The sequence below is a fragment of the Rhea pennata genome, chromosome 2, assembly GCF_028389875.1.
Source record: "Rhea pennata isolate bPtePen1 chromosome 2, bPtePen1.pri, whole genome shotgun sequence".
Classification (NCBI taxonomy): domain Eukaryota; kingdom Metazoa; phylum Chordata; class Aves; order Rheiformes; family Rheidae; genus Rhea; species Rhea pennata.
The window spans coordinates 147,846,984-147,859,100 of record NC_084664.1 but is presented as its reverse complement, the minus strand read 5'-3'; the positions used below and the strand labels follow the sequence as shown (position 1 = coordinate 147,859,100).

At 35.9% G+C, this 12,117-nt stretch overlaps 1 protein-coding gene across 3 annotated transcripts in view; it reads left to right on the top strand.

Annotated features, from left to right (window-relative positions):
* The window catches only part of CSMD3 (CUB and Sushi multiple domains 3), a 683,676-nt gene that overhangs the window by 71,138 nt on the left and 600,421 nt on the right, over positions 1 to 12,117 (top strand). The gene's annotated exons all lie outside the window — the stretch shown is intronic.

Below are 12,117 nucleotides of genomic sequence, written 5' to 3'. Positions count from 1 at the left end.
ACTGAATGTCCAAGGCTGTGCTTTGGGCCGCTATGTGACAAATGATCATTCAGGCTCAAGAAATAATTAGGACCATTTTTCGTGCATGTGTGCTGATATAAGATGAAGCCCAAGAAGTAAGACTCAGAACAGACATTTACTTTTTTTTCCTCATGTGCAGCATGTTAGTATGCTTTGTATAATAGTATGTATAAGACATTTATAGAGATTTAATACCTAGCACAGTCCAAATTCCTGTCAACAGAGAAAGAAAAAATGAATTATATGCCAAATTCCGTTGTCACATGCAAATGAAAATGGAGTTAAAATAGAACGGTATAACTATTTTATCAAATAATTTTACTCGCCAAGTTAAACTACTATTTCCCAGTCAAAACTGTTTGATTTAATAATTTTACTTCCCTCTTCTGTGATTTCAGTGCCTCACTGTTTGCCTTTGTTGTTTTTTTATATATTCTTCCACAGTTATATACATTCCATTTTAGAAAAATTCTTTCACATACTTTTTTCCTTTTACTTCGTTCTGCACCATAAGTTCAGGGGATCCAGCATTTTTAGTTATGCGGTTGTCAGGAATATGGAAAAAGGAAAGTAGTTCCAGAGAACAAACAGTTTTTCATTTGCTATCTAGGATCAACTGGCTGGATTTTTTTGTTTTGTTTTGTTTGTTTCTCTATTTGTTGTTCTTAAGGGAGAATGGAAAAGGAAGACAGCAGTGATTTTGTTAAGTACTTCCAGTCACAGCGTAGCTTCATGTTTTAGCAAGCCAGGAGAGCAAGTTCAGCACTTCTTGTCGGTGCTGCCACCGCATGATGGTTTTTGAGTCATTGCTCTGGCGTTCCCAGCTCCCAGGTGAGCTACCAGAAGCTCAGCGATCAGGATAGCACTGGTAAATGGGAAAATTTAGTTGGGCTGGGTGAATCTCCAACTGTCATGCCTATCTCTCTAAAATTCACTATCAGTTGATAAGTTAGGGTGGCTGCAGAGGGAAAATGCTTCTGATCAACCGAAGTATAAAACCTAATTATTCACACAAATTCCCAACACTGTGTTAACATGCTGGGCTCTTCTCTGACAGCTTGAGATATGCCATCCTTCTAGGTACCTCCACAAGGCTACCTCTGGGAGAAGGATCAGAATAACAGTATGGGATAATGGCAACAGCTCCAATGGTCCCAGATAAACAAATCTGAAAAAAAATAGTTTATAGCTCTTGGTCATATTGTATGGCTTTTTATCACTGCTATCTCTATTAATCAAATATTCTAAAAAGTGAAGTTAATTCAAGGTACTATCAATGCTAGAGATTAGAACAGCTTCATACTCCTCCTGTTACAGAGTAGTATTTTCTGCAGTACTATCACTGTACTTAGGAAAGGTCCATCTCTGTGCAGTGTTTGTTTGTCAGTGTGTAAACAAGTAAATAATTCTCTGTTTTTCCTTTTCCATAACATTTCTTTTGTTAAATGCTATACATTTTAGAGACAACTTTGTGGTAATTAATGTAATATAAACAATATTAATAATAGTTATAGTATTGTTTTGGTGATGTTAATTGAGGACTCATTGAAAAATCTTACAAAGTAAGTACTGATGATATCTGAATGAGTAAAGATACTCTTGTTTATCACTTATTTTTAATCAAGCCTCTAAATCTCTACTGCTTGAGATCATTGAAATATTATATTCTGGTTTGTAATGAAAAAAGGTACATTTATGACATTTAGAAAGAAATATGTGTTAAAAATATGAATTATTTTCTTCTAGTGCAAATTCAGAAATGTACAGTGAGAATTTATTCAAAATGAAATAGTGAACAGAACTGACAATACATAAAAAATTACTTTTGCATTCGGATGGAAAAATATGGAAAAAATCATAATAATCCATAGATTTATGGATAAGAAGATCAGAAAAAATTATTGTAATTATAGTTTCATATTCTATATAAAAGCAGCAAAGTCTATTTCAACCAAAAAATTAGGGTTTTTGGAAACTGTGTGAATAAATGAAGATAAAATTCATTTACACTTTTTTTAAAAAACTATGTTAGTTCTTGAGGAAATAAGGTTACTGCATACATTACTTTAAAAAGCAGACATAAAACACTGTTCTTCAACAGATTTTTACTGACTGGACTTTGTGGTTGGTCTGATATTTTTATGTCTGGAAGTTTTGGGGTGTTTTACTTCAGAAAAGCCCTGGACACTTCAGGACAGACGCTACCGTTTACCATTTCATTTCTTCTCTAAAACACACCTCTTAAAATCACAAGCAGGTTTACCACAAACAATATGATAATACTTGTTAGAAGTTCCGTGTGTGTTAGCAAAGAAAGCAATACAAACTAAATTTTTATAAAATCTATAGCTTGCTAGAAGATTCCTAGCTCATAAAATTGAACTAGAAACAGAAACTCTGCAGAAATAATATACCTGAAGATCTACATATGACAGTCTTCAAGCTCTTTAAATTGATTTAAATTAAATTGTCCTTCGTTTTAAGAGCCATGTCAGAAACTGTCCCATAGTTTCAAATCTTTCATGAGATGTTCTGCCCTCCCTGCATTTGTTTAACCCATGTGTAGTCTGTAGTTCTCTGATATTTGAAGTGATGACTTTTTTTTAGTCATTGTACAACCTAGAAATTGAAAACCAGAAACCCCACCCTGACGTTCTGCATAGTCACAACTGTGTTTGGGCACGTGTTCATTTGCGAATGGGCATTTTTGTCTTTTCTGTGTTTATTTTCTGTAGTGATCTCCACCATGTTTTATGCTTCAGATTAACTGTTCTGGGTGTCCATTTTCCAGAAAGCTGCGCTTGCAGCTTCGTTGAATGGGATAAAATCCTTTTCCTGTTTAATTCAAAAGGCGCTGTCATTGCCTGGAGTAGACCAAAGGCTGTAGTTGATTTTGCAACTGCTGCTTTGGTAATTCCAAGCACATCTTTAATTCTGCCTGTCTTGGGGCAGTTTAGGCTGTTGTAGAGAACATGGACTCTGCATTTGGTACAACAGCCCAAATACCATAGCAATGGCATTGCAGGGAACCGTCTGCATCCATTTTATGGATGTTTCTCTGCAAATGGTAGTGGTTTAGGAATGTGAAAAGTCAGATCACTTTCTTTTCTGCCTACACTTATAGGAGAGTTTGAACGGTCTGAATCCGTATGTAGTCTAAAGTAAGAGACTTTAGATTTGTTCTTTAAAAATTTAGATCTCTGCTGAAGGTAAACTGTGATTGAATGAGAAGACTGATTATAAACACCATGTTTTCTAGGCTCTTTGCAGCTGAAGCAATCTAAGCTACCATAGAGAGGTGTCTGCTATTTTTGAAAAGAAGGAAATTGAGAAAATAGAAAGACTGGCTGCAGTACAGTAAATATTGAGCCATTCCTATGTTCAGTTTCTATTGGCAGAAACTTAAGGCAGAGTCTTAATTTTCTGCTGATTCTCCCAGGACTGAAGTCTTCAAAGTCTTTTCTAATCTTGTTGAAGTCATTTCAAACAAGTATCATACTTTATTTGATAATGTTTATTTCCTATCCGAGTGCTTATTGGATTCTATTTTTTTCCTTTTTCTTTCTTCATTTGAGTTTGATTAAATCTATGGTGCTTTAGAAGGATTGAAGGATTATGGTGATTATGGTAACTGTTTTTTTTTTGTTTGTTTGTTTGTTTTTTTTCCCTCCCCTTCTTTCTCCAAAGCATATACTGTTTCCAACAGGTTACTTAGACTTGCAATAATCTGTTCTCTCTGAGCTATCTGAAGCTGCTACAGGATTTCAAACTACCCAGTGTAATATATTGTAGGCTTTATTTTCTTCTCTTTTCCTTCACTAGGTTAAGTCTCTGTGTAAATGTCATTAGAGATGTTCATATCTGAGATTTCAGATTTTAATGAACCGTTTATATAAGGACAAACAGAGGTTTCCTGTGTGTGTCAAAGGGCTTTAAACTTAAATAATTCAAGTCAGCATTACATTGACTCTTCTGCTGTTACATTACAATTATTACAAATTGGGTTTTCTGGACTTTTAAACTTTAATTTAAAATTGTGATAATAGTATCTTAATTTCTTTAGAAGTGACTTTCCTTTTAACATTTTTACAGAGAGTATTTACTTATATTCCACTAGTATCAGTTCAGGCCAAGACTCCTGAAACATCTTGTTGTGTGATTGTTTCCCCCTATTTATTTAAGAATTCTAATAGTTATAAGTTTTGCAATATTGCCAATTAATTAGTCTACCCTGGACAATTTGCTTTACTCTTTATTTTAAAATCACAGAATTACAGAATGGTTAAGGTTGGAAGGGACCTCTGGAGATCAGCTAGTCCAACCTCCATGCTCAGCAGGGTCACCTAAAGCCTGTTGCACAGGAACACGTCCAGGCGGGCCTTGAAGATCTCCACAGAAGGAGACTCCACAGCCTCTCTGGGCAACCTGTGCCAGGGCTCCGTCACTCTCACAGGGAAGAAATTCCCCCTCACGCTCAGGCAGAACTTCCTGTGCTTCAGTTTCTGCCCATTGCCTCTTGTCCTGTCACACGGGACAACTGAAAAGAGTTTGTCCCCGTCCCCTTGACACCCTCCCTTCAGGTACTTGTACACACTGATCAGATCCCCCCTCAGTCTTCTCTTCCCCAGGCTGAAGAGGCCCAGCTCTCACAGCCGTTCCTCACAGGGCAGGTGCTCCAGCCCTGTGATCATCTTTGTAGCCCTATGCTGGACTCTCTCCAGCAGCTCCATGTCTCTCTTGTACTGTCGAGCCCAGAATATTCTGAATAAAATTTTTTCAAGCTCTGTTACCTACTTATATTTCAGAGACCAGAGGTCAGTATTTTGCAGCATAAGCTTTCCTCTGTCAATATTCCAGTATAATAGGACAGAAATACAACAGTAATAAAGCTATAGAATCAACATATTGCATGTTACAATTTGAGATTACAAACTTTTTCAGAAGTCTTAAGGTGATGTGCAGCTGCAATGTTTGTATCTTGTCGCTGTCTTTCATGCAGTTTACACAGGGAAGACTGACTACTACTGTCACATTTTACTGAAAATAGAATTTTGTTTTTAGTTATGTCATTGGAGGATCAGTTAGGAAGTGTGAGCATTCCATGCAAAGCAAGAGTTTTCATTTCTAAAATAATACAAATGCTCCAAAATGGTATTAGCAGTTCTGAGTATTCGGGGCAGGGCGGGGGGTGGAGGGAGCTCTTTCTTGTCATTTTGACTTGTTAGCTGATAATTCCAAGCTAAATTTCAAAAAAGTCCTGTTTCAATCATGAAGTATAATAGTTTCTTAGGTCACAAACAAAAAAAAAAAGCTAATTAGACCTGATACAAAATCTTTGGACATTTAACTTTGAAGAAAAAGGAGCAGTGAAAAGGAAATGCTAACTAAATATAAAACTTTCTGCACCTGATTTTTAGAATGGAATCCATGTTCAGGTCTGTGCGCAGAGTGACTTTTCCATGTAATCAGAAATGAAATTGCTTGAATCTATTTCCAGCCATGCCTTTGATAGAGTGCTCTTTAGGGCTGCCAGGAGGCTAAGACTCCGGGATCAGTTTCCAGCTGTAGATATGCTGCGTACTTTCCACTTCTCAGACGGAAGGACTGCAGGAAGAACGGATAGATGAGGAAAAAGAGAGGAGGCACAGAGTATTAAAAAGGCATTTTTGAAGATTAGTTTGCCTAAAATGAGGAAACCATTACTCAAAATGTTTATTCTTGCACCTAGGGGAAAGAATAAGCAGGGCCGAATAACTTGGAGACCAGATTTGTATTATTTGAAATCTAAATTCACTTCTAAAAAAAATGTAGTATCTATCCACAATCTCCTCAAACATAAGAAGTCCAATTCCCCTGTAGGTTTGGCAAGGCTACCACATGTGAGGGGGATTAAATACGGCAGGCTCTCAACCCAAGAGAGGATTTTTAATTCGTTCTGTGATGAGATTCCAAATGTCCTCTCTTGTTTTTATGTCTTGTTCAATTGCCCAGATGTTTGTCACGTCTGAGAGATTACCCTTCTCTGGCTGCATGAGCAGGGAGGCAGTTATTTTGGAATAGATGATCTCTTGTCTGCAAGGCATTAAAGGCATTACATGAAGAATAGGAGAGAAATATTGAAATATCCTTAGAAGGACAGTTAATTACACACTGGGGGATAAAACCTTGAGTGTATTACAGCTGACTTCCTTGAAGCCAGACTTTCATCCCCAGACAGTGATAGCAATGTTTTTAAAATAGAAACAGAACGCTATCCTCTGTCAAGGAGTTATATATAAACCAATATAATTAAGTGCCTACAGGCAGGGAAAAATTCTGAATTTTCTTGGGAAAGTGACCATCTTCTGCCAGATTGTTTACCTGATGATAGATTTATATTACATCTTTCAAAGTTCCTCAAAGACTGGTGACACAACTGAAGTTAAAGTCTTTATGTTTTCAGTTATAGGAAATGGTTAACAGTTGAAGAGAATGAAAAGCGCATTTGAAATACATTTTAGTGACAATCAATAATTATTTCAATATATCATTTTTTTATGGATTATTTTCTTAACTGAAATCTAGTTTTCAGTTAATAAAGTAGGGGTAGATTAAGAAAAAAAAACAGAGAAAAAAATTAGCCTAATTTGATTTCTGATAACTAAATTAAAATACAGACGATTCACTTTTTTTCTACCTTAATTTAAATTTCCTGTAGTAAAGATAGGATACAAGTTTTATCTTGTTTATGTTGCCTCCTTACCATTTTAAGCTTCTACTGCTCAGGATAGAGTCCACGTGAGCATGAGCTGCATTCATGTTTCCTACCTCTCATTTTTCATGCTGTTAAAAGAGTTTACTCAGTGCTGAAATTAGAGGGAAGAATCTTTTGGCCCTCCACTAGCTTTTACGGCTGAGACAAGTGCACTGAAATCTTTTTGAACCCCTTTCTAAACAGGTTGGAGATAAGAACTCACTCTTTGGAGGAAAAGCAGTATTTCCATAAATTTCTTCAGATGGAATTTCTTCAAAAGTAGTGATACCTGGTAGATAGTGATGGCTTCCTTCTTGCTCTTAGTCTATAGCAGAAGGATTTAAGGTTTGCAGACAACACTACCGAATGACTGGAAAAGTCATTTTGGCATTTTGTTATGGCTCATGCAAGGGCAAGACAATCTACCTCATCCAATTATTAATACAGAAGCATAACTATCGTTTCTCATAGCCTTAAAATGGATATAAATGACAGATAAAGACCTACAAGACTTTAAAAAGCTTCTTTTGAACATTTTCTAACATCTACATATAGGTGCAATTCCCAGTAAGTTGTGTAAATAGAAAGCAGTCAAAGTTCTCTTTTGGCTTGTGAGACCAAATGCTTTTAAGAACAAATTGAAATGAAATGACAATTTAGTCAGATTTAAAAATCTTGAATTTATTAGAGCTTATAAAAGTTGACTATGAGCTACTAAGATGGTGATCTAAGGTTGTACACTTTATAAGTTTTTTGTATTTTTTTCAAATGTTTTATTAAACATATCTGGAATTTCTCTAAGCTAAGTGAAATAGTCTAGAACCAAGAAAATAAGTTTTATATCTCAAAAAAAGAATGATCAAGACAAATAGGAAAAAAAAAAAGTGAAAACTTCAAAAGCAAGAAATAAACGTAACCTTGGAAACTTAAAAAAAAAAAAAAAAAAAAAAGACAAAGTGAATACATTGTTGTAGACAATCTGGAACTGTAGACATCATTGTAGATAATCTAGAATTGTAGACGTTGCTAAACTGTTCGAGAGCTCATTGTAGGAACTGGTTTCCAGGAGAGAGGCAGAAGTGAGGAAAATTCTTTGAAGTACATGAAATAGGATCACTGAGCATTGCAGTAGGCAGGTGAATACGGAGACATTTCTGAAACAGTGTCGGATGCAACGCTTTGTAGTTGGTATGATCCCTAGTGAGCTGAGATCTGCTGTGAAGGTGCCATGTATTCCAGCCCGGTGCACTGTGCTGCCAGACTTGGTGTGAGCATGTGTACTTTCCGCACTTAGCACAGAAAGAAAATGAGATTCAGAAAGAATAGAAAGACTTACAAAGGTCCAGTGGCAGTGGGCACCACTGTCCTTAGCGAAAGAGCCATCCTTGTTCTCAAAAATTAGAGGAAGAAAGAACTCTGCAAACTGCTGGGCACTCGAGAGAGGCAGAGAAAAAGGTGGAGAGCAGGAAAGAGCTAAATCTAGCTCATGAAAGGTTTACTGTTTGTGCTGATGTGAAAAAAAGAGAAAGTCAATAAAATGTTGGCTTGAAGGTCAAGATTAGAGAAAGCTTTATTTTATGCAGAAAAAAGCTTCTTGGAAAACGAAAAAAGCAGAAATGGAAGAGACATGACTCACATTTTTGTTGTAGAACCACATAAAAGTGAATTGCAAACTTAGTTCAAAGTCTAGTACAGCCATTACAGCTGATGAGAGCTTCCTCTTCTCCATCCTGTCCATTGGGAAGGGCAAGTGGGCACAAAGATAACATTCCTTGGTGAAAGGCATATCAGAACAATTAAACTTATAGAGAAGTTGAAGGAAGAGCTGTTTTAGAAAGAAAGATTATACATATTTTTCAAACAATTGGGAGGATTGATCAAAAGCAGTCAAAGATATAGGGGAGGGTTCATACAGTAATGACAGCTATCACCTTAGCATTCCAATAGGTGCCTTCGAGTGCTAAGATACATATGTGAGAATATAATATAAAACCACAAAAGCAAGTAGTTTCTCAAACAGGAGTATAGGGGAGAATAAGAAAATGAGAAGGATGAACACACAAGCATCATAAAGCTAAGACAGTAATAATGGAAGCTATCAGAAACAGAATTCAGCATAACAAGAGAACTAGGAGAACACCCCTTCATGATAGGGTTCATTGGTTCACATGGTTCATTGTGAAAATGAACCAGTCCTTGCTGCCAAAGTCAGTAAGCAGATCAAAGACCATAAACAGAAAAAGATTTTACAGAGTGATGCAGGAAGCTGGAGAGACAAGTGAGCAGCAATGACGGATCCTGAACAGAAGATCACCATCTAGAGGGAAAAATCAGCTTTGCAAATGGCTAGATTTCTCGAAACCAGGAACTTATATGACATGGCTAAGGCATTCTTTAAGACAAGACTGATCATGCTTTAAGATGAGTACTAGTAAAATAGAGAAGAATGAAGACCAGGATATCAGAAAAAATAGAGAAAGGGGCTGAGGGAGGGAAAGGGTTTGTGAAAACCTCATCTTCCATTTTCTCAGTTTGCTCTCAAATTAAAAGATAATGAGTACGACATACTTCCTTAAAAGAAAGTAGACAAGCAGTTTAATGTTGTGTGTGTTCATCAACACAGAGACAATATAATTATATTATGATGATGACTGCTACCATGGAATAGGTAAAACAAAAGAGGTTAAACAAAAGGTGTGGAGTGCTTAGAAGGTGAGTTGTGTGGAAGTAAGTTATGAAGCAGTATAATTTAATGGTCATGAACAAACAAAAAAAGCAAAAAAGGTAGTTTGTAGTGTATAAAGCGAGTACAGCTATGGGACTTCCAAGTATAGATATGGAGTAAGTATTAATTGCCTTATTGGAAGGCAATTAAAATTACATACACAGATGGAAGGGTAAAACTTCAGTTCACAGTATACATCAGATATAAATACATCTATATTCATACATAATATCATACATGTACATATGCATACATACTCATCAGTATAAACATAGATGTATGCTGTGACCTCAGACTCAGCCAAAGTGTAGTTGACATCAGGAAGATGAGCATTATTTTATGATTCCAATAAATATTTATCTATGTGAAACTGATGAGAATTAAATATCTGAATTTAAAAATCTGAAAACAAACAAAATAATGGAAACTTTGTATCATACTAAGAGAATATTATCAATGGTATCAGTCACATTCATATTTAGTTCAATAAACATTTTCTTTTTCTTGTTTAACTTCAAGCTTTTCAAAGTTCTTTATCTCATACATCAAATCAAACCCTCTCTTTAATGAAAAATAGTTTGCAAGTGAATTCTGTTTTGAATGCTAGTTCTGAAATCCAGATGAAAAAGATCACAGTATATGTTACCAGTTATTTCATCATGAATTTCGTCTTGTGAAAATAAATGTCATGTTTTCAGCATTTGATCAGTCAGTTAATAAATGTTTTCTGTTTTGAACATATCCCAGCTGGTCTGCGAAGGTGAAGAGTATTACAGAATAGATTAACATATGAAAGCAGAGATTAGCGTACATATTGTATGGATTCTGTTGGCATGTTTTATTTTACAGGGCAAAAGGATAGACCTGTCAAAATCAAAATCAATTTTGTTTCTTCTGACACATGCATAGCTATGTTACACTCTGCTAGTTATCTTTGAAAAATGCCCAAGTTATGACATCTTTCCAAGAGTAAGAATAATTATCTTTGTTAGGCTTTGGATATGAGTAAAAGGAGTACATGGAAATGTTGTATGAGGGAAGGACAAACTTTTTACATACAGGGATATGAACTGTGATTGGATTTAATATGGAACATCATATTCCTTAGTAAGCAGTCTATAATCTCACAGGCTACTTTTTGCATTGTTTTGACTCAACTCAATTCTTTTTCTGGAAAAGAAAAAAAAAAGTTTTCTGTGAGTAGTTACAGACAATCTGTTATTTGAGTTTTTCTTCATAGTTTGCATTGAATAAACAAAATAGTCAGTACATATATAACTGATAATTTGACACCATCAGCTTAGACACAGCAGCAGTGGCACAGATTCTGGATGAGGCCAGGAGCTGTATGGTGACACTGAGCCACAGTTTACACTGTGCTTTCCATGCTTGGTCTGCAGAGCGGCATAGAGATAATTTCCAGTGCATGACATTTCATTATCAGAAGTCTCTCTCAATGTATCCTAGTTTTCTCTGATTCAATTGAAAGTAGACCTCAGCAAGAGATATAAGAAAAACTAGATCGAAACGTATATATGTACACACTTATCACTTTATAAATATCTTATTTTGGTGATTGTGTTTAGCGGAAGTTGCTAGATTTTTAGGATAAGGATCATATGATCTGTAAATAGTCTAGTTTTGTAAGGTGACTTGCATACAGACTATTCCAAAGATTGCTAAAGCATTAAATAAAACAGTTGAACTTAAATAATAAATAATGACAGATAATTGAGATTTTAAAATAGTTTCAGTATATGAGGGGGAGAGATGCAGCAAGAGATATGATAGACTCCCAGTGATGAAGACTGATAAATGAAACTGCGTAGGCAGCACTGACATGAAAATGAATTCTCTAAGCTAATTTATAGTAGAGGGTAAAATTTACTATATATGCGGCTCTGAGATCAGACAAACAAAATGCCTCTCTCTCTCTGTCCTATATATCTATGATGCACAGGTATGTATAGTAAAATAGCAGTTATACCTCATAAGAGGCATCATTTCTCATCAGTGAAGGAGCTAAACACGAAAAAGCCAAGGGAAAAAAAAAAAAAAGAAAGAAATGACATATCTCTCTCTGTTGTCAAAGTTACTTTATAGTATAACAATCCAAAGTATATAATCTTAAGAGATTTCTGATTAGTACTTCACAGAAAGAGGCCTCTGCACATTTAAATGCTCGCCACGAAGACAAGCTAGTGAATGTACTATAAAGAAGATGATTTAATGAGCTCAAATATATATGTGTGTGTATAATTAAAGAGATGGCATCTGGTTTGTTTGTTTGTAGTTTGCCATGAAATCTGTATCAAGTTCCTCTGAAAGCGTGTGCTAAGCAGCTGACAAGCAGAAAGCTTTTCTGGTTTCTCTCAGTTGAAGAAACCTAAGCGGAGGGTCTTTCTTGGACCGCATGCTTGGGGAGGAGAGGCTGCTGGGCTGCAAAAGCCAAGGCAGGAAAATCAACCAAGTATGTAGGCATCAGAGAGCAGAAAGCCTGCAGAGGGCATGTAGACCTTCAGTGAGACAACAAACTGATGGAAAGAAAAATATAACATGGGGACCTAGAGAAATTAGAAATTGCAGCAATTGAGCATTAGGACTGAGAGCAAGACTGGAGAAAAGGACCAGCTCTGCC